At 39.3% G+C, this 24,864-nt stretch overlaps 1 long non-coding RNA gene across 1 annotated transcript in view; it reads right to left on the reverse strand.

Moving 5' to 3' along the window:
* The window catches only part of LOC106490627 (uncharacterized), a 328,891-nt gene that overhangs the window by 188,770 nt on the left and 115,257 nt on the right, over nt 1-24,864 (reverse strand). Inside the window, exon 3 of the long non-coding RNA XR_010883175.1 lies at nt 13,596-13,717. This is a non-coding gene — a long non-coding RNA (uncharacterized lncRNA). The remainder of the gene's footprint in view (nt 1-13,595; nt 13,718-24,864) is intronic.

The following is a 24,864-nucleotide window of genomic DNA, read 5'->3' on the forward strand; positions in this document are numbered from 1 at the left end:
AATTCTACAGAGCCTTACTGTAATTTTCTTTCCTCTGAAATGAAAAAGGAACAATTTTGTATTAAAAATCTTGATTCCCTTAAACAAATAAAAAAAAATCCACAGATGAAAAGTTCATCCAAAGCTTTTCTCCAACACTCCCTATGCAGCTTCATATTAGCTTACAGTTAAAACTTATGCAGTAGAAATCAGATTTGAGGCACTGCCAGGATACAAAATACAAGCAGCAGTGGATCTCAAATATTCAGCTCTACTTCAGTCTCAATGAGCACTGGACTTACAGCCAAACTTGAAAGTCTTCTTCCATGCCCTATTCATTTACGAAACTTCACTCTAATTCAGAGCCTTCTCACTTTCTAAACTCAGGTAAAAAAGCTTTGCTGTCATGCATATTTTTAGACAAATTACAGCAGAGTGTCTTGAAATTTCCATTACTTTGTGGTGTCTGCACTGCTGATAGACACCAGCCCACATTGGCATCGCTGCCGAGGTGTCCTAATACTTGTCTGAAAAATACTATTAACTGAACATCACAGGCATTTGAAGTGCATAATAAAACCATAAACTTAATTACACTAGAGGACTAGTGTGATCTCACATGAAATTTGAGCTACTGTTATTAAAAATAGAGAAATTGCATTTACTTAATGCTTCTTACAGTAAACCAGTCAATTTTAAACTTTCAAGGTTGTATAATGAGACAAAACAATATTGGGGGGAAAAGAAGCTGTCTGTGGAATTTACCAGTACAAGCATTTCACATGCCAAGCAGCAAAAAAATTGTTTATTCTGCTAAAAAGAATATTCCTAAGATTATTATTGTGTATGAAATGGGATAGTTATTCAGATTGCACAGAATAAAGATTTAGACTAAATTAATTTGTAGGAAAGATTGGTTGCTATATAGTGTTCTTCCTCACCCCACTACAAAGATGTCCACAACCCTTTTTGGATTTCAACCAGCTTTTAAGCTCTCAGATCTCTCTCTAACGCTGAGCAGCCATTACATCTTCTCATCCTACCCATAGCAGTGGCTGCCTTTTCCATGGGGTACCTATACCAAGAGGAGGAAGAAAAATTTTACTTTTCTTCACTTTTCATCTGGTATCTAAGATTTCCTTGTCTAAGCCCAAGGAATTTCTCTGAAAATAAAGAAAGGAACCCTTCCACTTCCAAAACTGCAACTGGGGAAAAAAAATGAATTGTGTTTAAACAAACAACATGAATCTATGACACTTAAAAACATCAGATTTTAGGCACTGAGCTCAAGACACAGTCCTTCTTGAAACTGGTCACATCCAGAAGTACTTCCTTATGGATACCATTACAGTTGTCTTCTTCATTAAGAAGGAAAGGTGTTCTCTATTACTGGCAAGAAAAAAAAATTACCCTGCCTCTCCCTTGCTGTGAGTGGCAGAAGAGCTGAACTCCACAGTGCCACTAAGCCATTCTTTTGCTTGGAAAAAGCAAAACCAACCCCTCTTGCTTTTTCTTCCTATGCCAATGGACCCTACTCCAGCCTCTTCAGTCCTGGGGACTTTGGTAAGGGACTAAATGTACAAAGCAAGTTGCTTGCCAAGTAGATGCTTGCCAAGTGTGCCTATCTCATAAAATTACAAAAGTTAAACATCTTTTCCAAGAGAACAGGGCTTAGTCTTAAATCTGCTCATGACATGAATCTGCCTTGGGATCACACCAGCTGGACTCTGAAGCCAGTATGTTGAATCTTATTTCTGAACACAACAATTCACTTATTAAACAGCAGATTGGACAAAACGTTTAATCTTTAAAATGTTTTACCATCAAAGATACCTCCTAGAGTAGTGGCTGCTACAGGAGTCTCAAATCTTATAACCTGTGCTGTCAGAAATTTTATGCAGTAACGTTTGCTGTTCATCGTGCATTATTTCAGACCTCCACAACTGACTTAGGAGGGAAAGCAAAACCAAAAACAAGCAAAAACACCCTCCATGCCTAAGATGGCATGATAATAAGCAAAAGACTTAATTTTTTTGACCAAATTGACTCGCACATGTTTAACTAGCTCCTTTCAGCAAGTGATGTGTAGCTATGCCACTTGGATAAGGACACTTTACATTGCTTCCTGTCTTTAGCTAAACATGTTATATGAAGTCATAAGCAACAGAACAACAAATAAATTTTTGAAGTGTAGAATTGGAAGCTACTTTTCAACTAGTCTGTAGTCCCTAGAACCTTATTTTTCCGTAGTCTAGGTTGTGAAAAGTAAAACTAATAGTTGTGATTCCTTTTCTGCAAAGCACTGAGTTATGTTGGTAGGCATGAACAAAAGATACGGATTTCTTCATATTTGTATGAACTGTAGCACTGAAGTCTAGAACTAGACTGGAATATTAAATAACTTGGCCTTGCCCATCTGGATAGGCTCAAGACACAGTAATTTTGTAGTCATCATCAGATCGTTGAAAGTACCAGTAGCATGGCTCATAATCCCTGTTCAAAGTTATCACAGAGACTATCTTAAAATCATGATAGCAACAGACACACTAGCTGTGTTGGTATGGTTTCAAGCATGCAGAGAAAGGGATCAAGATTGCAAAACACACAGTTGGCTGACCTAGTGAGAAACGAGGAGACAGAGGTTCGGCAAAACGGGACTCCTGGTCGATGGAGAGCTCTTCTGAATCAAGGAGCTACAAGTCGATAAGCAAGTGCTTCACTGTGAGCAAGCCCAAACGTACCAGATTCTGTGCACAAGGAACTCACCTTCAGAGAAGGGTTGAAGTGTCTTCAGAACAGAATTTCCGCCTTTTTGCACTATAAAGTCAGAAGTTTTACCTTCCCTACAAACAAAATAGGCTTTTAACACATTTGACAGGGAACCAGTAGGAATCGCCTGCTTGGATATTGGTTTTCCAATTATTTCCTCCTCAAAGGAAGATAAGCAGCTCCCAAAACAGAACTCTCAAGAACATTCTCTCCAGAAATACTATTTCTACCACTTTTAATATAGAAGGTACAAATTATCTACTGATGAGTGCATTGCTATAGTAGTATCCCACCTAAGACCAAGTCCCCCAAAGCTCTGTCCTAGTCTGTGTTATTTTCAAAGGCAAGATGAACCCCTAGGGTGGGCAAAAAGGGGAAGCGATAATCTCCTCCTACTACTACAAACTTCCTGAAAGTTTGCATGAAAAAAAAATGATGTTGCCATATAATCCTGCAAAATGCACACCTGAAAATTGGTATGGATTTGGCTCATCAAAAAAAAAAGAAAAGAGAGAGAGAAGAGAAGAACAAAACACTTCTCCTGAATTGGTAACTTAAGTGGACATTAAAAGACATTAAAAACATAGAAGCAGCAGAGCAATCCTAGAGGCATGGCCACTGATTCTGAATGGTAGTCTTCAAAAAGTAGTTTCAGAAGTACACCTACAAAATTCATACACCGCTTTATTTAATGTTCCTTTTCACGTTTGCCTGGGTTCACGTCAAGGGTACAGCAACCCACAGCATTTGCACTGCAAACTTTCATGGCCACTGCAATTTTCCCTTTCAAATTCAATAAAGTAAAATGAAATGAAGTAAAATGAAATATTCTTTATATACTAGTTCAGCTAGCATTCCCTAGCCCTCATTGTGCTGCATCTCTCATCAGCTCTCATTTACTCAGACAAGACAGAAAAGATTTGCAGATCCTATTACATTTTCCCACCCTATTTCCCATTCTGTGTGTAATTTTTTTTCCTTCAAATAATACTGATTGTGTCAACTGGAAAAAAAAGAGAGAGAGAGAGAGAGAGAAAGAAAGAAACAAGCACTCTTTGTATTCTCTTTGCAGTAATAAAATATGAAGAGGAGAATTCACAAGAAAAGAGCTGAATTTCCAGGTTGAGAAAATGGACCTGGCTGGAGACAGACAAATTCTACTTAGAGCAGTATCTCCAACTAAACTGTCAAAGTGTCAGTAAGAGTTGTGCACACTTTTCTCAGCGAAGAATGTGGAACACAGTGCCCTTTCTACCAGCTGAAAGTCAAAATCCTAGGGGCTGCTATTTGGGGGGGGGGGGAGAAGGGGGAAGGAAAAAAAAGAGAGTGTTTTGTATACTAGCAAAATGATGAGAAGGAAGAGAAAGGAGGGGTAGACTGTTACTACAGGTACTGAAATTTTTAGAAAAATGAATACAATGTTTTAAAAAGGATAAAAATAGAGAAGAATTAAAAGCAAGTGAATTGGTAAGAGAGGGCAGAAACATCAGCTTTCTTTTTAACCCACCTATAGGTGTTTGATTTTGTAAGCAACTCAATTCAAGTGCAGATTTTGCTTTAAGCACGTGTGCTCTCACCGTAATCTTAAGAATAAGAGCATCATTTTTCTTTCAGCTACCTTCTGCCTCATTTCTTAAACATTTTCCAGTGTCTGCAATAAGTGAGGCAATTGGTCTTATAGAAAAACAGCTTCTTACTAAGGAACCTCTATTCAACCTCAGACCAGGCCCATTAGGTGTACTAAAACCCCCGCAGAAAACAGAATGTGATCATATAATAAAAACTGCAAAAGCACAGGGAAGTTGAATTAAGGCTGCTCAGTCAACTTTAATTCTAGCATTCCCAGATTTGACTTTATGCAAGTGAAATACTCTTTCATATAGTCCAGTGTATTTAATTCCCTAGATTTTTAAATAGCCAACTGAAAAAGAGAATCTGCCACATGGCAACGTATCACTGCCTTGTGGTCCGTCAAAGGAGTGGCAACCTTCAGGCCCACCCCACAGACCTCTGCCTATTGAGTTAATGAAGAAGCCAATACCGGTAGCAGGTCTTCCTCCTTTCATGAAATGGCTATTATCAGTGTGGTGAGATACACCATTGACAGGAAAAAAAGATAAAAGGAAAAAAAACCCTCCCTGACACAAAAGTCATTGACTGGCTCCATTTTAAGGCCTTATTCCAAACCATGAAGGCATAAGAGCTCTTAGAAAAATGTTGTCAGAATATTCACCAAATATTTTCCTCTAGCCTTAGATCTGGAAACAGCAGAGCCAGAGTAGAAAAAGCTTCCCCTGAAAAATATTTCTAAATCTAATAAAATTCACTACTCATGGCTAAAATACAGCAAAACTTACAAGCAAATGAGAAAGGCTGCCATAACGAAAGCTGCTGGGCAGCCAAACCTGCCTCTAAGCCTCTAATAGAGGGAGAAAATGTACATAAGATAAAGCAAAAAAGAAAACATTAAACAGGCTTAAAACAATTTGGGACATCAGAAACAGAACTTTAAGTTGCCCAAGGAGGACAGGTTCGAGGAAAGTTGCACCTAACCGGAGAGGTGGAACTGATTAAGCTAAATTCTTCCTGCATGTTACACTACATCCAGGAAGTTACACCCATCCACTCTGGCAGACACAGAAGTGCCTGCATTTGTTCCCAAAATCTTCTACACCCCCCTCCCTAGCGACTGAGGTGCTGACTATAGCAGTAGGCAGAAAAAAGGGAGGTTTTGTTTAAAGACAAGGGAGAGACCTGTGAAACAAAACCAAGAGTGGCAGGAAGGGTCTCTGCCATCCTGAATTTTGCCATGTGTAACAACTGCAGTCACTTCTCCCCAAGAGAGACCATGCATCATCCTCATCATCACTGAGAGCCCAACAGACCTGTTTCTTAATTAGGTGAAAAGTTAAACTAACTTGATTCCTACCAGACAAATCCTACGTGGCTTTTCTTGCCCATCTACCTGCATTAATTTGAGCACAGAACCTCCTGCTTAACTAAGGCTCCTGCTACAGCAGCTCTCTGTCTCCCTAGGAGCACAAAGGCTAATTCACTGCTCTGGAAGGAGAAAAAACCCACCCACTATTCATCTAGTTGTGTTCAGAAAAAGCACCACCCTGCCCATACTCCCCAACTGCACCACCCCCGCAAATGTATACATTAGAAACATACAGGCCTGGAATTTACAGTAAACAAACAGCAACACAACCAACCACCGGAGAATGTATAAACACTCAGAGGAGCAAAAATGCTCAGCCTGCCTGCGCCACACACAGTGTGTTTATTTATCTCCGTTGTAGATGATCAATGGGAGAAGACATTCAAAACGATTTTTTAAACAAAGTGACACTTTGTGTTAGTTTATGTTAGTGGGGCTTCTTCCAAGTACTTGTGTCACAATACGATACATATGTGTGGAGAGTTTTCTTCTTCCTTTACTCCTGTCATGGCAGCTGGGCGCAAGTGAATGGAGAGGAGAAGTGCTGCCAGTCCGATCGAGTTACTGATTTAACAGTTAGAGTCGTTGCAGTCAACAGAAAATTGCTGTGTGTTTGTAACCTGAACGCAGGTCAGTAGCTTCAAAAGGTCAGGCTGAACGTTTAACAATCTTGCTGTTATCAATTCCCCACCAGCTCCCAGTTCTGTGAACACCTATGAGCAGACTCAGCTTCTGCGGAGGTTAGTGTGCACCTCAGAAGACCAGGTCCTCAAGTAGAAGCAAAAAAAGTTCAGCAGTAATGACATGCTGCCATACAAGCAAATGAATTCTCAACTCACTTAATACCTTGCTTCTCAAAACACAGGAGGCAGACATTTCCTTACAGGGATTTCTTTGTCTGTTTGTAACCCATTAGCCTAATGCCAAGGCAACTGAGTTTTCCCCCTCCACTTATTTCACTTTTTAGGAATACACGTAAACTTTTTTCGTGTTATCTTGCACTAATTTACACAAGATCACAAGATTTGCTGATGCTCCTTAATAACACAGATAACTCCCCGTAATACACTGCACTTCCATAACCCCTTTAATCCAGACATATCAAAGCACTTTGCAAAGAATGCATTTGCCTTACAGGCTCCCCCTTCTCCGCGCCAGTTAGGTCCATATCATTATCCATATTTTGCTGTCAAGGAAAACTAAAGCAGAGTAATGTAATGTAATTTACCAGGGTTACAGTGAGAGCACTAAAAATGGGAGCAGCATGCGAGTTTTTGGACCTTCTAGCTCCCTGATGCATCAGAAGCCCAGCCAGCTGAAACAGGGAGCTGCAGCAGAGGTTATGATTACGCCGCAGGCAGATTTACGTTTGTAACATATAAACCCTACAGCGCGTGGTTTATGCTATTGGCCTCACAAAATTCTTCCAACTACACAACAGCTTTTAAACTGATGGGAGAGAGGACAGTAGGAAAATACACTAACATGAAAACTTCTGGGTTTTCTTTCCAAAGAACGACAGTCCAATTTGAAAAGATTTTGATGATAACAAAGAGTATACTTAAAGCATCACAGTGTCATTCAGACTTTCCCTTCACAAATAATATGCCTGGCCCCCAAAAGGTAAAGAAATAATCCAGCATATCTCCAACTGCTACTTTTCTTGCAGACAGCAACCGAGTAAGCCTCTGCCTCCTGTAAGACTGTGTGATGCCAAGGGCTTCTCATGAGAAAGTTAGTGTTCTCCCCCTACTGTGGTTGACTAGACACATTCTCCTATTGTGTCTCATCAAAGAACTGATGAGGGAGGAGTGGAGTGCATAGAATCGCCAATGCTTGTGAAAATCCAGCTGTGTATATCTAAGGAAAGGTTAAACCTTTAAGACGTATAAAATGTGGGATTTCAGAGACAGCAGAAAACTGAAACTGCTGCTTCGCAACCAGCCTGACTCCACCTTGAAGAACCTTCAGTTCTTCATACCTCTATCTTAGTCAGAGAATATTTATTAGAATGAGAAAAAAGTTCATTACAAAAAACTAACATTTCTCCTCTTAATTATCATTCAGGATTGGGAGAAAGGGGAGAAAATGTAATTGTTGATTCCATCCTTTAAGGAGAGTCCGAAAATAAAATTTAATGGCTCCTATTTTACAGGCCAAGCATCTCAGATTAATCTTTCCTAAAGACATGCTAATTCTTTATCTAACTTCCATATGAGGCTGGCTGGTTCGTCTCACACAAACTGTGTATACAATGCCACAAATGTCATCACCAATATTTATGCTTGATAGCCATAACATCGCTGTTCTCTCTATATCAATATACTTAATATTAAATAATCCCAGAATAAACTGTACCTCTGAAATATAGTTATATAACTATAATCGAAAATAAATTCTTCATATTTGAACCTGCTGTAATTGCTGCTTACTTAAAACAGACCATGTAAAACTACCTGAAGGAAGAGACCAAGTAGGAACCCAAAACCAGAGATGTGGAAACTCTGGCATGAAATCTGACAGCTTTGAATACAAAATTTCACACCCTTCTCTGAAAAATTTTGTTCTCTGCACTGGCTCCTGAGAGCCCCCCTCCATAGCCCTGGACAACTGCTAGGCTTCCCGGGGCAACAATTAGTTTCACACCAGATCAAGTAATAATTCACCCACAAGATACTGTTGAGTTCAGAGGGCTCATTTCACACCCACCAAATACAGGCAAGTTAAGCAGGATGGCGGTATGCATTCTTGGCTACTAGCACCCTCTTACCAGTATGCAGAGTTAAAGGATTACAAAACACAGAAACGTTTCACGAAAGAACATAAAGCAGGAGTCAAAATTGCACAGAAAGAGCAAGCAGGCACCAAGGCCACAGACAACATATGAAAGAAAAATAGGAAGTCTATGGAAATAGTCAATTTGTGGCATGGATTGCTTTAAAATCAAGATACCAATTCAGACCTGAGGCAAAAAGACTGTATTCTTCTGGAGTACCACTTCGAGGTGGCAGTGACTCAGCTTCCAGAATCACCTGATTCAGTGTCAGTTTATGGGAGCCTTTGCATTAACTTCAGAGAACGCTGATCAGACACGAAAGCATCCAAACCTTAAGTCTCAGGACACCGGTGTCTGGTAGTTCTCCCTTTCACTTATCATATTGACATCATCCTCTGCAGCATATACTCCTCTCCTCAGGCTCTAAAACTCTAGACTTGATGGTGGACCATTGCTATGTTTAGATTTCTAAAAATAGCATGAATTTATGAGACCAGATGAATATTCGTGCCCACATATCTGGTAGTAAAGTAAACTTGCTTTGAGGGTCAGTGTTTTGTGGAGTACTCGCAATGCCAAGAAGGCAATACTGTTAGTTTTCAGGCCCCGGTTTAAGCCACAAACTACTGAAGCTGCACTTCCTACCTTAAATATATTTGAAAATTTGCCATGACTTCCCATAAGTAACCATCTTCAATAATTAATTTTTTAAGAATAACTTCTCTTGCATTGCTGCCGCAGCAACCTCTAGTACTAGAGGTATTATACACGAGTAGTCCTTTTGTTTTAATGACTTCAAAATCTCTTAAGATCCTTTCCTCCAGACTTTTATGGACAAGTGATCTCTGCTCTGGGGATGTCACCTCCATTACTAACAGTAAAAGTAATGCTTAAGGATCCCACACCAAACAAACATAATCAAACAAAGAATGCTGGTTAGATATTAACCACTGGGCAAAACTGAATCTTCAGTAATTGTCAGAAGAATATAGCTTATTGAAGCAGATCCTGGCTTACACAAAATTCCTAATTTATAATTTACTGTGAAAGTGGAAATGCAGCCTAAAGTAAGTTCCACTGATAAGGCACCCTACATTCTTACAGCTTGCAAAGGTATTACACTGACTGAAATATATTTTGAATTCTCGTGCAACACCTTCAACAGTATGAACAAATGATCAACTGTCAGTCAAGTTACACTGTCAATGTTCTACTTAGCAGTGCCTAAAAGATGACTGTATGTTAGACTGAGTGAATTCCCTTAATTTGTGACTTTCTGATTACACATCCCAACTTAACAAGTAGGGGCAACTTGGACCCCCTCCATTACAAGACTTTTTTCCAATATATTTGTCTAAGGCAGTGCATTTGCAGTCCAACAGAAACAATAGAACAGCAAGAGGTGGCTTGCAAAAAAGTCTGCTTCGCTGTGAGAGAAGACATTACCCTACCAGAACTACCACCCTTATGGTTTTCTTTTTTCTTTTCTTTTTTTTTTTTTTAATTTTTTAATGGAAGCAAAAACCCCTGTCATCTCACCTACTCCTCTCTTAATAAAGAATGACTGCCGTGACTACCCCCATCTAGAACCACCATTCACTGTCAGCACCTCTGCTCTCCTCGTGTGCTTAGAGAACAACTGATTAGCACTTTGCATAATTAACCTGATTAGCACTGTGCATAATCAAACTGATTAGCACTTTGCATAATTAAAAAGAAATAATAATAATAACAATAATAAGCAGTAGGTAATAGCAAAAGCTGCTAGTCCCAGTGCCTGCTCGTTAGCTCTAGGATTAGTTTAGTGCAGCATATTTTATTTCTTAAAACTTTTTTTTTTTTTTAAAGATGCACAAACTCCTGAGAAATACAAGTTATAATATTCTCATTTATTTTCAGTTTACTAACAAAAATATTGGTTGTTCCACTATTACAGCTTAAGATTTCTTCTGCTTCCTTCTGTTGCAGCTGAAGACATTTAATAGGAAAATACCTGACTGGATGGACCATTGGTTCAATTCAGTATGTTACTTCCAACATTGTCTAAAGTACTGATTTTGGATTCACTATCACAGAATGCAGACACCTCACATCCTTTAATGTATATATCCTTGCATATACACTTCTAAAATAGGAAAGAAGTATTATCCTCATGGTTGAGGTGGGGAAAGATATTAACACACAGTTCCTCAAAAGTATTTAGGCACTGAATTCTCTGCCTGTCCTGAGTAATTACCCCAGGCCACAGGAAGTCTGGTGAGGAACAAGGAATTAATCAGACTCCTGCTCCTAAGCCTGAATCATTCTTCCCCCATTTGAACATCATTCTCATCATTCTTGTCTGTATGTGTATTTTGCATCCTACTCAAAAATACATACTTTTGGGAGACAAAGTTCTTTCCCTGGCTGCTAACATGTTCCAGCTTCACTGCAAATCCCCCAATTAGGATTTCAGGATTAAACAAACACCTCTTGGAATCTGAAGAACTTGTGAAGTTATGCCTAGCTAGGTTGTAAACTGTGTGAAACTATCAACTTCAATGTTTAAATCATTAGAGACTCAACTCTCCTAGGACATTCAATGACAGACAGCCTAGAAAAACAGTGCCCTAGCTGAGCAGGTAAACCATTATAATTTTCTGTTTACTAATGTTGCTTCATCCCTCCCACTCACCACAATACTCTGACATTGCCTGCATTTCTCCTCACCTTATTAACCTTCATCTCTCTCTCTCTAGCATCCTCATATTATACCTCACGCTCTCCTTGTATTCCCCACACGCCCTGCAGAGCAAGCCTCACCTTACATCTGTTAAATCACCTACAGTACCCTCAAAAACACCTGCAACATCCACTGCCAACCCTCCAGCACCTCCTTACAATGACCTTGCTTACCTTTCTCATCAGGCAGTACGCACAGGTCATGGCTTCTCTGCTGCCTGCTCAGCCAGTACAGTTGGGACATCAGGCGAGCAGGACGTCAGCTTGTTCCGAGTGCCCTGTCTGTCTGCCCTGCAGCTGGCTAAAGAGAAACGGCTGCCTCTGGACCACATGCAGCCCAGATACAGCCCATTGCATGGGCCTGCCCTAGAATGAGGACAAAAATATCCTCACTGTGCTAGAGTTTCTCTCATAAACCTTCTCTCTCAAAATAAACCAACGAGAAGTTCTGGGGGGAGAGAGCAATAAAAGAGAATCTTAGCCCAATCAACTGGAAATATACTACCCAGGCAAAGAGCTTCTCTGCCACCACAAGCCAAAGAACCCATATGAACAGCAAAGGGTGCAGAGCTAGTCACTCATTTCACAAGTTGTTTAGTTTCAGAAGAAAAGTGTTGCTGTAGAGATTATTCAAGTCCAAATGTTCCTGGGGAAGGTAGTTCCAGTAATTCTGGGAAGGAAGCCAATCCCTTGGCTTTATATGTAAATATTTAAACAACATTATTTTTATATACATATTTTTTATACACATATACATATATGTCTTCAGAGTTCCAGACTCACAAAACTGCCATGAAAAAAATAAGTCAGTCAAAGTACAACTATCGAGACACCTGCCTCAACCATGATAACCGACCAACAGAAACAAAATATAATAATGACTTCTTAACAATTGAGCCAGGTCATCTATGTATATTAATTCACCCGAACAGAAGAGTTGCAAGACTGGGTCTACAGATTCTAGGGCACAGAGATTAGAAAGAAGATTAAATAAAACAAGGTCTTAATTTTAATTCCTGATCTTAAAAGTGGCAAGAACATAAGAGTCATCAATTTTAAATCTTTCAGAGTATAGATACGTGCCGAGTGTTCCATTCACAAGTTTGGATTCTCCAAGTTTTGATGGCATAAAAGCTTCACATTCCTAGCATTTTAGTGTTCTGATATCTAGTAGTAAAGCTTCTTTATGCTCAGAAAGGTCACTGCTGTTTTAGGATTGAATCAGGTCTGTACCTCAAAAAGGGATTACATGGTAGAAAATTCCAGAAAAAAATGGCATTCTGGCATTGAGATTTCATGAATAAATAAAATGAAAAAAATGCTTTCAGATTGTTGGGGAGGAGCTGATAAAACAAATAGAGGGAGATGATTTAGTGAGCAGAATGTATCCAGTCAGGGTGTATGATGAATAAATTACTCCATGAAAATAAAATTTACCACATGGATTACACCTTTATATACTCAGTAAGCAAAAACACACCCTAATATGAAGTACATGTGTGTGAATTCATAGGTATATGCATAAAGAAATCATAAACAATATTTATGAATACAATATTTACATGTCCATTCAAGTACATATATATAAAACAGCCAATGTGAGTTTTAAAAAAGATCACACAAGTGTACATACATATACATACACAAAGACACAAAAGGAAGGACCAAGAGTAGGGCAAGTCTTTTAGAAAATATTTAATGGCTTTATAAAAAACCCTCACGCAAAGTTTGAGGGATTTTTGCAATCCTACATTTTCTATTGCAAAATACACCTGCTTTCTTTTCTTTCTTTTTTTTCCCCCCTAAACTAAATATTTCTTCCATCTAATGACTCTCTTTATTAGACAGCATCTAATTTGCATACATTTACATACAATTTAACTGCTAGCTTGTGAGAACAAAGAAATGGCTCTGTATTGTACTGAAGGACAATACTCCGTAAAGGAAGGTATAAAAACCAGCTAGCTCGGTGGCTGTATATTCTCTTTGTTTCAGAAATACCAGGATTTTTAAACACACCACTTAAAGGGAGAAAAAGATTATTTCATCAAACAATGAAAAAAGATACAGTGCAGTTCCCTTTTAACACATTCTCTCTCTGGCCTGGTTAATGGGATTTAAGGGTCCGATATTTCTTTGCTTTCTTCTGTTTCCTTTATTAGAACTGATGGATTTAATTCCGTCACATATTTTACTTCATATTTTATTCCTATAACAATCTATGCTGAAGTTCAGCTCCAATGCTAATTCAATACTATCTTCCTTTCCTTACTGTCAGCCTGGAATATGACTGAATGATCTCTGACGAACATGAAGTACTCTGCCCTCAATGCCCAGTGCTAATGGATTTGAGACAGTCTGCCAGAATTTTACCTTGTGGCAACAAGTATAGAGATAATGAAAACTTACCATGTAGCTGACTGGGAATCAACAGGAAGGGAAGCAGGGCTGAGCTTCACTTGTGAGAACAGGGAGGGACTGTGGTCAGAGTAAATGCAGGATGTAAAGGATGCGTCAAGCCCTCTAGTTCCCTAAAAGAGGAGGAGAAAAGGATCTTTAACATCTCATACGAAGAAAAACCTTTTGAAACAGTTGGCAGAGACTCCAATACAGGTCCTACCAAAAGCACGATACATCAGCAAAGAGGGTTTTTCTCCAAAGGCTTTATAGGGGGAGTACCAATTGCAGAGAATGGCTGTAATTCTAATCCATGTGGAAGTGAAATAAAAATCGTGCTTGAAAAAAAAAAGTGTGATTTCAGGTCGCATATTACATGTCCTCATGTCCCCTCAAATGTGCTCAAGTACATGGGAAACCCAGTGAAGAGGTGTGGTCTGCCATTTGTTACTGCCCATATAGTGGAGCTACTACTCTCATTTCCTGTAACTCCCCTTCCCAGCATCATACTCAATGACTTGTTCTCAGTGGGGCAGATCAAGGAAAAAATACTTTTGTAAAAGTATCAATACAGCAATGCAGGGATGGGGGAAAGAAGAACCAATCACTCATAACTACATGGACCTTTTCTACAGAAACATATCAGGAAGCATAGCTTTTCTAGTGTAAGCAAGGCTATTGAAATCTAAGGGAATGTGATTATTCATGGTAAAAAGCATTAGGCCAAGTAGTTTGTTTACAAAGCAGGCGTAATATTCAGAATTTTCCAATCATCTGCTCTGCTCAGTTTCTCCCAGCCACGTATCATGTGCCACATTGGCTTTACTTGATCAGCAGAAGGACAAGGGTTAACTTGCTGGCCATTCTCAGACTGGTGTATGTGACAGAGTAACACTGTGGCAGACGACAGAGGATTCACATCACAAGCTGCCCATCAAGGAAACCAGTACTGGTACTTCCCTGATGTGCCTCACTGGAACTCAAAATACATTATTTTCAAATACAACTTTTAATTTAAAGCTGGCTGAAATTTTAATGAAGTTTTAGCTCTTGTTTAAAGGGAAAAATTTCTTCCTGCTTATGAAAATGTTTTCTCCTCCTCTCCCCACCTCCAGCCTGTTCTGCTTCTTATGGCATGTATCAGCCAAACCTCATAAAAGAAATGAGCTGACCCATCATATCCTTTTCCCTTCTCTGGGATAGAAAGCATGAGGTGTGTGATCTTCAGAGCTTCTGAAACTAACCAAAACCCTGGTTTTAGCAAACAATGAAGAACGTAAATTCCAAAGCCGCACTCCCTTTAACTATCATATCCTATGCTCGCAGCTGTATCTTGCCACCGGATCATTATTTCCAGAACCTTGCGAGTGTGGTTTCACTGCAGTGTAACCAGCCAATTTAAATTGGAGCTGCCACAACCCCACCCTTGCCGCCCCTCTTTACTCTTCTGGCCACACATTCCTGAGCCTCTGCTTCTATCAGAACTGGACAACCATCTGATTCAGGGAGCTTTCAACTAAAAGCAAATTTCTTTCCCATGTGTTTTCAGTCAGATCAATGCCCAGTAGCAGCTCACGATCCAGTCGTGAAACCTGGGGATTAGAGCTGAGGAGGCGGCAGAAGCGTATGAGAGAATGGATGTCCACACAGCAGCCTCAACGCCAAGCCCTTTAGGCTGCTATGGAACTACACCTAGGGATGTCTCGGCTGGTCTTGGTACGACATGGGAGAAAGCCTCCTATCACATGGCTGGAAACCAAACCAATGATGGCTTTATGGGTAAAAAAGCCACCACCTCACATACTAACCAAAACTAAACTGATGGGCCATGCAGATCAAGCAGAACAGACACAGTCTGCTTTTGATGAAAAAGAGCTCAAGTTAATAGTGCACTGCTACAGCCTGCACCAGGGGCAGTTTCCAAATGGCAGGCTGAATTAGCTTCAAGTGACGTGCATTACGGTAATGCTTCCCAGAGGCAGTGAGGCAAGGTCCCACATTCAAAAGGAAAGAACTGAGCTTTCTTGCCAAAGGCAAACAAAGCGCATGATTAACAAGCGCTGTTACCACGACATCCATAAGCTCCCCAAAATCCTTCAAGGACTTCAGAAAATACATTTGGAAATAAAGAACAGGAAGGTTTTTTTTCACACCTTTACAGTTATACTATTATTTCATTTGCTAATTTCCCATAGCACATGAGTATTAATTTCTGCCTGAGTTGAATCTAATTTCTCTAACCATCATCACTTCTAAAGTCACTCTGCCCTAACCGTTGTACAGGAAGTCGTGGGATGTAACACTGGAGTTCAGCTGAATACTGAAGACACTGCAGTCCAAGTCTCTTCATTTAGCCTGCTTGCTCCAAGGGTAGCAAAAATGGAACATTTAAAATCCTACATGAGAGGAGTCCCATGGCAGTAAATAATCACCCAACACCATTATCTGCAATTTCTTCAGGAGAAAGGAGTCACTTGTGAACAACTTCCACTAGCCAGTTAGCATCCACAGATGATTCATCATCTCTGGAAATTATGGTAACTTACAGAACTAAAAGAACCAGTGTGGACACCTGATCTTCATCCATTTTCATCAGATCAACAACCAATACCAGTCATTTCAGTACTGCAGTCAGAACTTTTCTATCCAAGTTACAATCAGGCCCCAAGGGCAGAATACCAGATCAAATATAAGCATTGGTGGCTTTTTTCCTTTAATGGCAATGAAATAATATCTACATATGTAGCATTACATGATAGCATATGTGATGCTGAAGCAATGGCACCCAACACAGCTAATTGTTTTCACTGCAGTCTTATATACTCTCTAAAGATGACTACAGTTATTCTACCAATCATGGGCAGCTGCATAGGTTGTTACACAATTCTATACACGTTCAAGTTATGTGACCCCTATACAATTATTCAGCTGGTTTCCCAACAGGAGGTTCCTGTTTTTCTTCCACTGCCTTTAAGATGCCTTCCTGATAACATAGCACAACCCATTCATGCATATATTCTTGCTCTAGGGCACTGAATAGTTCTCCCAATAAAATAATGGTCCACTAGAAGACATACATACATACGTATATATACACAAACATATGCATATATGTACGCACACAAAATGATTTGGCAAATACCTGTTCTTAATATCTAATTATGACCATATCATTGGCACATCATCAAAACTGTTTAATTAAATTTGTTAGATTCTCTCCAGGTTACAAGAGTACCTAAATCAGTTTTGATGGTCATTAAAAAGATGAGAATCTAGGAATTTTAAATGATGCCAATACTTGAATACTTTCTATTCCAGTGTTCTTGATTGGTTTAAAAGCATATTACCACAACACCAGCCTCAAATTTTGTCTTTGCTTTAACAGTCCTTTTTGGAGCCAGAAGTAGGCTAAGCAAATTGCAAATCATTCGTTAGATTTTTCCTTCCCTTTTTTCTGTTGTTATATACTCCATTGAAGTTGAGCTATGAAAGTGTAAAGTTGGTGTAAGCAGAAGAATTCAGTGAGAAGTAGCCTCTCTTGTATCTAATTAAATTCTGGCATTTATGAACTTCCACTTTTTCGTACATAGTGGTCTCATTACATTTTATATTAGACATTATAGGTGGGATTGTCAAAAGGAATAGTGGTGTGATTCTCTTTCCACTAAAATCAGAGTGAGGTGGTTCTAGTTGAATCCAACAGCAGCCCATTCAGGCCAACTTCATATGGTTTTGAAAATTTCAACCTTTCCAACCTGCCTAGAAAGTGGGGAGAAATAGAGGTACAGGGAGAATAAAATTCCACCACCTTGTGTCTGCGTAGCAACATCTACAGGTTGCAGCTTGTACAGCTCTGTCACGTTAAAGACGCTGAGAATTCTTGTTCAAACACAAACAATATTTCTGAAGCTGGTAAACTCTTTCAAACATTCCCTCTGATTTGATAAATTGTGCTAAATGCAATTTGCCTCAGCAGCATTTTAAAGCCTGCTAGCTAGAGCACAAATAAGTCATTTTTACAAGCCCTGGTAAAATCTCTCCAGTTGTGTACACAGAGTAAATTATGTATGCAGGCCCACACTCTCCAAGATAACAAAGTTAGCCAGCGTGCACACCAAGCCAGTCAGAAAATGCGTAGTCGCACACAGCAAAGGCAAGCTCGAGTCACTCAGTCCTGCTAAGCAGCTGCTGTCTCAGTTGCTTGTTAGTTCACAACACTAATCATAACCAAAGGCTTCAGACTGGCCTACAGCACACACAGAACAACATTGTGTTTGCTTTCAACGTACTGCAAAGACACAACCATGAAGGAGTGCTACTGAAGGGGGAGGAGGTAGGGGAGAAGTCTATTTCAAATTTCTTAAAAACATGCTTTTTTTTAAGCACTGAAGAGGAATCGAGGAGATGGTCCTTAATCTTGAATACTGTGCAATAATGGAATCATGCTGTTTGGTGGCAGAACGCTAAGTTTCATTTTCAGCAGGAAACAAAAAAAGTATAACATATTCTCCAGATTTAGATGGCTTTTAGGTCAAATTTAGCTACATATAAGTAAATACATTTTTTTTTTTCAAATTACAGGGTAATTTTAATTAGGACATCCCATTAGACAAACCATTGTTCTATTTAATGGACTAAGAAAAGAAATGCACCTCCCCCCACCTCCCAAATTAAAGTTAAAGTAGAGATTATGCTGAATAAATATACAAAGATAAAAATTATTTATGTTGCATCAGATATTTTTCTTTTCTGTTAATCTTTATTTGACAACTTCTATATTAAAAGGGCAGAGTTTAGATTTCCACACCCATTAAACACCTGTTTAAAAACCACTTCAAGGACTGGCACTGGCCAAATAGATCCCAATTAAGCAGAAATGTTGGCACTGCTGTCCCGATTGAGCAACACCCATTGCCATTCCCTCTCATTAGGTTAAACAGGTTGCTTGGGACACAACTGAATTCTTGATTATGTGCATCCCCAATAGATGGAGAATACTTGAACAACAAAATTTAATTCAGTGGAGTCTTCTGTCTAATTGTCGAGCACGGAATTTTGGGAGAAGCACCTGAAGCTGCAGGAAGTGCCCAGGACCAATGTCACCAACAGCACAGCTCATTCAGGGAAGTGCTTGGCTGACTGAAATGAAAGAACTGGGCTGGGATTTCTTCTTGAAAACACTCTGAGAGATTAAAGAATAGATTCCCTTTTTCATAGTACTTCATCCTCTGTATTTTGTTTTAGTTTGTCCTATACAGTTTGATTTGTCAGTTACATGCATGACACGGTATCTTTTATATTTGCTATAGTGTTAAATTGTTCACTGATCGTTTGACTTTGTAAATGTATGGATTCAGTGATGGAACAACACGCCCAGAAAATAAAATTGTCGTTCATAGATCAGACACAGTACTGCAAGTTTTCCAAATATATTTTGTCAACATATTTTAAGGCACTTCCAGAGGGACCAACTACATGGCTGACAGAAAAATCCTGTCTCTATCACCCATCTAAACTCTAGGCCTCTGTCGAGGATGCTGACATGTCTACCAATAAGTGACAAGTCAAGCGGTCTTTTTCCAAACACCCAACAATTCCTTTCAGGATGGTGCTGCTAGGAAGCCACTAGACAGAATTGGAGTAGAGTGGCAGTGATTAAAAAGTATGTCTGAAATGGTTCTAATATGCATGCTCAATCCTCCATAATCCCACCTTATTATCAATTTATTAGCTTCCTTTGTTGTCCTTTCTGTCATCCGCCTGTGCTAGTCACTAACAGACCTTAGTTTCAAGAGTGCTCTACTCCATGTGGACAAAAAGCCAGCATACTTCACGTAAAATTGATCAGTTAACTGTATCCAAGTAATGAACGTACACAGAGTTGCTAAACTGATATCTTAAGATTAAGTGCATAAAAAGGATGGTTCAACACTATAAACAGAATCTAATTCACAGGATGTTAGCATACTTAAAAAAAAAAAACTATATATTTTTCTCTTGACATATTTCAAAAAGACTTCATAAGAACATAAATCCTGTTGGTTTCTAGTACCTTTTGTAGTGTAGAATTCATAATTATTTAACTTTTATATTTCTAAAGTAAACTTTAGTACAAGAAAAAAGCATTCTGGAATATAAGATGTCAGCTAGCAGTAATTATTGACCTAAAACTATAGTTATTTCCAAGACAACTGTAATACTGGCAGATGCTTTCTTGTTCTGACTGGCTACAAATGGCACCAAGAAATCCAAAGACAGACACCTGCATACTTGCCCTTTGCTTGTTTTTCATTAAAATATTTTTGCATACAAACAACACTTTCTGATTTGCTACTGCCCTTTATTTAGATATTTATGTGCTCTATATTTACCGTGGTCTCAAGAATAGTCCGTTTCCCTTCCATATTCCTACTGAAGTCAACAAGAATTCTGGGTACCCATTTGCAACAGATGAGCATCTCAGAGAAATATTGCCTACTTCATTCTCCATTATTGTCTTCACAACAAATGTAGCTGCTCATAGCTAAAATGTTTTACAACATCCCTAAAAATTGAGAACCATTGTCCTTAGTCATTTCTTAATTTAAGCCTTACTAACTTCCCCTCTTAGAATTGGTGGCTGACATTTTACTCTGTAGCTAGTATCTGTAGCTGCAGCACAAGTGCTGTCAACACTAACTGTATGTTTTTATTGGTAAGGATTTTGTGAGACTGTGACCGGAAAGTGCAGCAAAATAGAAAAGTGCGAGCATGGGTGAGAAAAAAGAAAAGAACAAAAAAAAAAAAAAAGAACAACGAAACCAAATCACAGTAACAGGACAAGAGAAAAATCAAGTGGCACCATCACCCTGCTGGATATGTAAAAAGGATTCTGGAGTAAACAGAATTCCATTTTTCATCTTTCTCTGTATTGCCATTTGACAACCATCAAAAAACGTTTAACTGTATCCCTTCTACATACACCCTGCTAAACTATCTTTTATTCTTTGTATCTAAGCATGCTTAATGCAACTTAAAGGCAAGTCCCCCTACATCTAAAAATTGGTGGTCTTCTGTTCTGTAAGGGGGGGAAAAAAACAATCCTGGGGAGCATCTGCTCTACACTACACTCCTTGAAATAGTGGAAACAACTCATGCAATATGTTTCACTAGGCGTTTCACTTTCTTTAAAAAAAATTGCCACTAAACGCTTCAAATGCCTCAGCTCAACCAAATGTAGAGGACTGCAGATCAACACATTAGCTGGAGAAGCTGTGGAATAGTCCAAGGGAAGGAAGATTTTGCCTACATTGCAAACTTCTACAGGCAAACCACATAATCTTTTTTGATACAAAGTAGAGAAAGAAATAGCTTCAGGATTCTCTGGAACACTTTATAGGACTGACTTTTAATTGCATACAACAGCAGCAATTAAACCTTTTGAAGGAAGCATGTCAATGTACACCAGCTCAGGACAGGGACCTCTATGGCCTAGAAATAAATAGTAACACCCAATGGACTAAAAGAGTTAATGGAACAGTCTATTATAAGAATTTTGGCCATAGAGAAGCCTACCCAAATATTTACAGCCCAAGAAACAAAATAAGAGATCATAATTACACTTGCGTTAGAAAATATACCCTTTCTCACTGTCTGCATCCTGCAATGGGATGGCATCTTTTAAGATGGAGTGGAAAATTCTGCTCTGTGAATCAGAAGCTAAAGTAGCCAAAGAAAAGAGCAGGAGGAAGAGAGGTGTGGAAAGAACAAAGGAAGGAGAAAACAGCTGAAATTAAGAATCCAGATATAGTCTTTGTCTCTAGGGCAGAGCTGTAGAGAGACCTTAAAAAAAGAGAGAGAGGCACTTAAACTTCATGTACAAAGTAAGAGAAAGTCAGTGGAGGGATATATTAAAAAAATTAATGTTTCAATATGCCACCTTATAATATTACATTGAAAACCACACCACTGTGTGTTGTCACCATATTTGACCAAGTGCACCACTGCGTTTAATTTGAACTTCAATTATGACAGATCACACGATACAGAAGGCAACCAAGTGACTCACACTCTCTTTTGAAATCTTGTTCCATTAAAACTTAGATTGTAGCAGCAACACAGTAACCGAAATCAATGTACTCTACATCAGAGGAAGAGGACTATTGAACAGAACATCCCAGGAGTGTTGGGTCATTTGTTGGACACTAACAGTAACTTCACTGGGCCAGCAAGACTGTTAGAGCAGTAGATAAATTCGGTGTACGCATCTGATGCAGCAAACCGTGGGCTGCCCAATTTTCTAAGGAGGGCACAGCCACTCTGAGCACCTGAGCACAATTAAGGCTTACTGCTTATGAAGAAGATAGTCTGCATTGGCAGTGCATTCACTTGAAGGGGAGGGAGGCAGTTGGAGAAGAAGCATAAAGCTGTTCTGCTCACTACCAACAACATTATCGCAGGCACCAATAATGATGCGGCTAGGCTGGAAGGGGAATGGGATATAGATCTGGAGTGCTTTATCTGCTCCAAGACCAATGCTGGTTTTGGCACTATTTTCACTCTAGTGAGTTACAAAAAAAGAAAAAGAAAAAGAAAAAGAAAAAGAAAAAGAAAAAGAAAAAATGCTAAGCAGGTGCTAGCAATCTGAGAAACCACGTCAGCTACAGCTGCTTCAAACTGATTCAATTACATCTGCCTGAATAGTCCCAGGACATTGAATCCACTGAAGAGACCTGTAGGTCGAAGGGAGATCCAGTAGTTAGGGATTTTAGCACTCTATTAAATAAAGGTGAAAATCTCCCCAGAGAATTCAGGGGAAGGATATTCAAGCATGATCTGAAGCACGTGATTGCATTCAATCTAGGATAAGACAGGAACTGGGAGACAGCATATGCTTAACACTGGAATACACAGCAAAAGCCCTTTGGAAATAATGCCTTAAAAATTTCCTGAAACAGCCTGACAGCACTGCCTTGTTTCCCAAAACACTGGGTGCAGTACATTTGCTTGAACATGCTCTTGGGATTGGGACTTCACTCCAAACCTTGTTTGTACAAAAAGGGGCCAAGCAGCTGGGAAATTCTGGAGTGTAGTGTGTCCTCATTAGCTCCCATCTGCCATCAGAACTCAGCTCATGGCAACTTTGGCTAAGTCCTGGTGTTCTCAGGTCCAAATCTGGGTCAGTTTTAATTACACTATACAGAATTCAGTGTGCAATTTTTAAATCCTTATTATACAGTGCAGAAGAACGGGCAGCTCTCCAACTAATCAATTTTTTAAAAGTACATATATAAAAATTTTAAACCAGGCTAGACAGACAGTGGGTGGGAGAAAAAAAAAAAAAAAGCATGAGTGAGTACAGGGGTTAGTTAAGAGAACTGTTAGCAAAAGTGGGTCACCAGCAAGTTCTGCTTTAAAACTTCAAAGGAAGGAGAAAAAGAAAAAAATCCTCTTCATTTATAAGACAATGAAACTGATGTGCAAGATGTATACAATTCACATTGCTTTTAGCATCAGCATGGGTTACCCACAACAATGCCACAGCTAGGTTGCTATGAAGGGGAAGAACCATTCTCTTGTGGTTACAGAGCCATACCAGGTACTGGCTGACCTATTCCTATCTCTTGTAACAGTCCGCTTGACTTGGGAAAAATCTCTTTCCCTACCGAGAAAGATGAAGATTACAGCCTTTACCCCCAGAGTTACAGAAAAGGTGTGGTAGTTAGAAGTACAGTACAGTACCATGGGAGTCTTGAAGCACTAGTGGACTGTGGTATGTTACTCTAAATCCTTACACAATTTATGTTTTCAAACTAGTGTAACTGTTATTTATTTTTCCTTTTTCTATGCCCTCAAATAGCCATCAGCCAGGTCAGAACTTGAAAAGAGTTTTGCTTGCCAGGTTGCTGGCAAACAAAATAATAGGAGGAACAGAGTACTGCATGTTTTTCACTGAGCAGACACTTGGACAGGATAATGCGCCAAATCTTATCTATGTAAATTGGGCCAAAACCTACTCTCAAAGTCAACAACCAGAATCTACCCTGTTTCAGAATCTTTGTCAGATGGAGGGAGCAAATGCAAGTCTTCCCTGACAGCTGCTGCCATAAAGGTAGATCAGGAATGGGAAAGCATGATCAGTGAGCAGTATAAACACTGATGAAATGATACATGCTTGCTGGAAATGTGTAATGTTCTGCCACTCCCTACACAAAAACCAAACCCTCAAAGATTTCCATATTTGCATTAAATCACTTCGATGAACAAATTCCTGTTAAAAAGGGTTTTCTTCTACATACCTTGTTAGTCTTATTATAGCCATCACCTTAGAGCTACAACATAGCAGAAGCATGACACAATCCTACGTTCTCCCTTGTAACTACTACTTTGGTCGGTGGTAATTCCACCCAGCTGTTAGGTGAACCTAGTATATCCTGACACAGTAAGAAATATACTGCTGGCTATATCAGTATCAACAAAAGCTATAAAGCTGGAGTAACCAAACAATGCTTTTCCTTTGAAAGGAAGCATTTTCTCCAATGCAACCCCTTCCCCCCATCTCATCTAATATGTGAAAAGCCACACTTCAAGCATACATTACACATCAAGCAGAAATCAAAGAAATACAACCACACCACAAGTATATTACAACCCTCAGCACCAGCAGCTTCTCTATACGGTGGCAGATTTCAAACTGACTGGTCTGAAGCTCTAACTATCCCCACCTGGGCCCACTCATATTAATTAGGACAACTAGCCTCACCAGTCCTGGGATATCTGTTCCTTTAGCTGAGCTGACATCAAAAAGACTTTGAGTAGAAAAGGCTGAATACACAAGCAAACAGGGAAAGGCAGTCTCCAGTGCTGTATCTGTCTTGAATTCATTCTTACAAATATATACAGTCTCTTTCTGCAAGTTACAGATTATCTTGACACATAGTCTACAGCCATGTTCTCTTGGTTATCTCAGAAAAGTACTGGGAACCTGGGAAGGGAGGACTGTGCCCTTCATAAGGAAAGTTCAGCTTCTGGTTGACTTCATAGTTTTGTATCATCTGTTAATGGAGTTTTTATTAAACTATTTTACATACCTCTTTCTTTGGCCCCTCTGCTTTTCTTCTACTTCTGTTTGATATGTATTAACAAACCACTCCAAAAGGTAACAGAAAAAGATGGCTTGCATTATATCCACGTGCTAAAGCAGATTTTCACTGGGCTCTGACTAATCTTAAGAACCAGAGGTATGACAAACGGTATCACTCCACCTGCTCCAGTGGCTGAACTGTACAGCAGAATGAACACC

Source organism: Apteryx mantelli, chromosome 1 (genome assembly GCF_036417845.1).
Source record: "Apteryx mantelli isolate bAptMan1 chromosome 1, bAptMan1.hap1, whole genome shotgun sequence".
Taxonomy (NCBI): Eukaryota; Metazoa; Chordata; class Aves; order Apterygiformes; family Apterygidae; genus Apteryx; species Apteryx mantelli.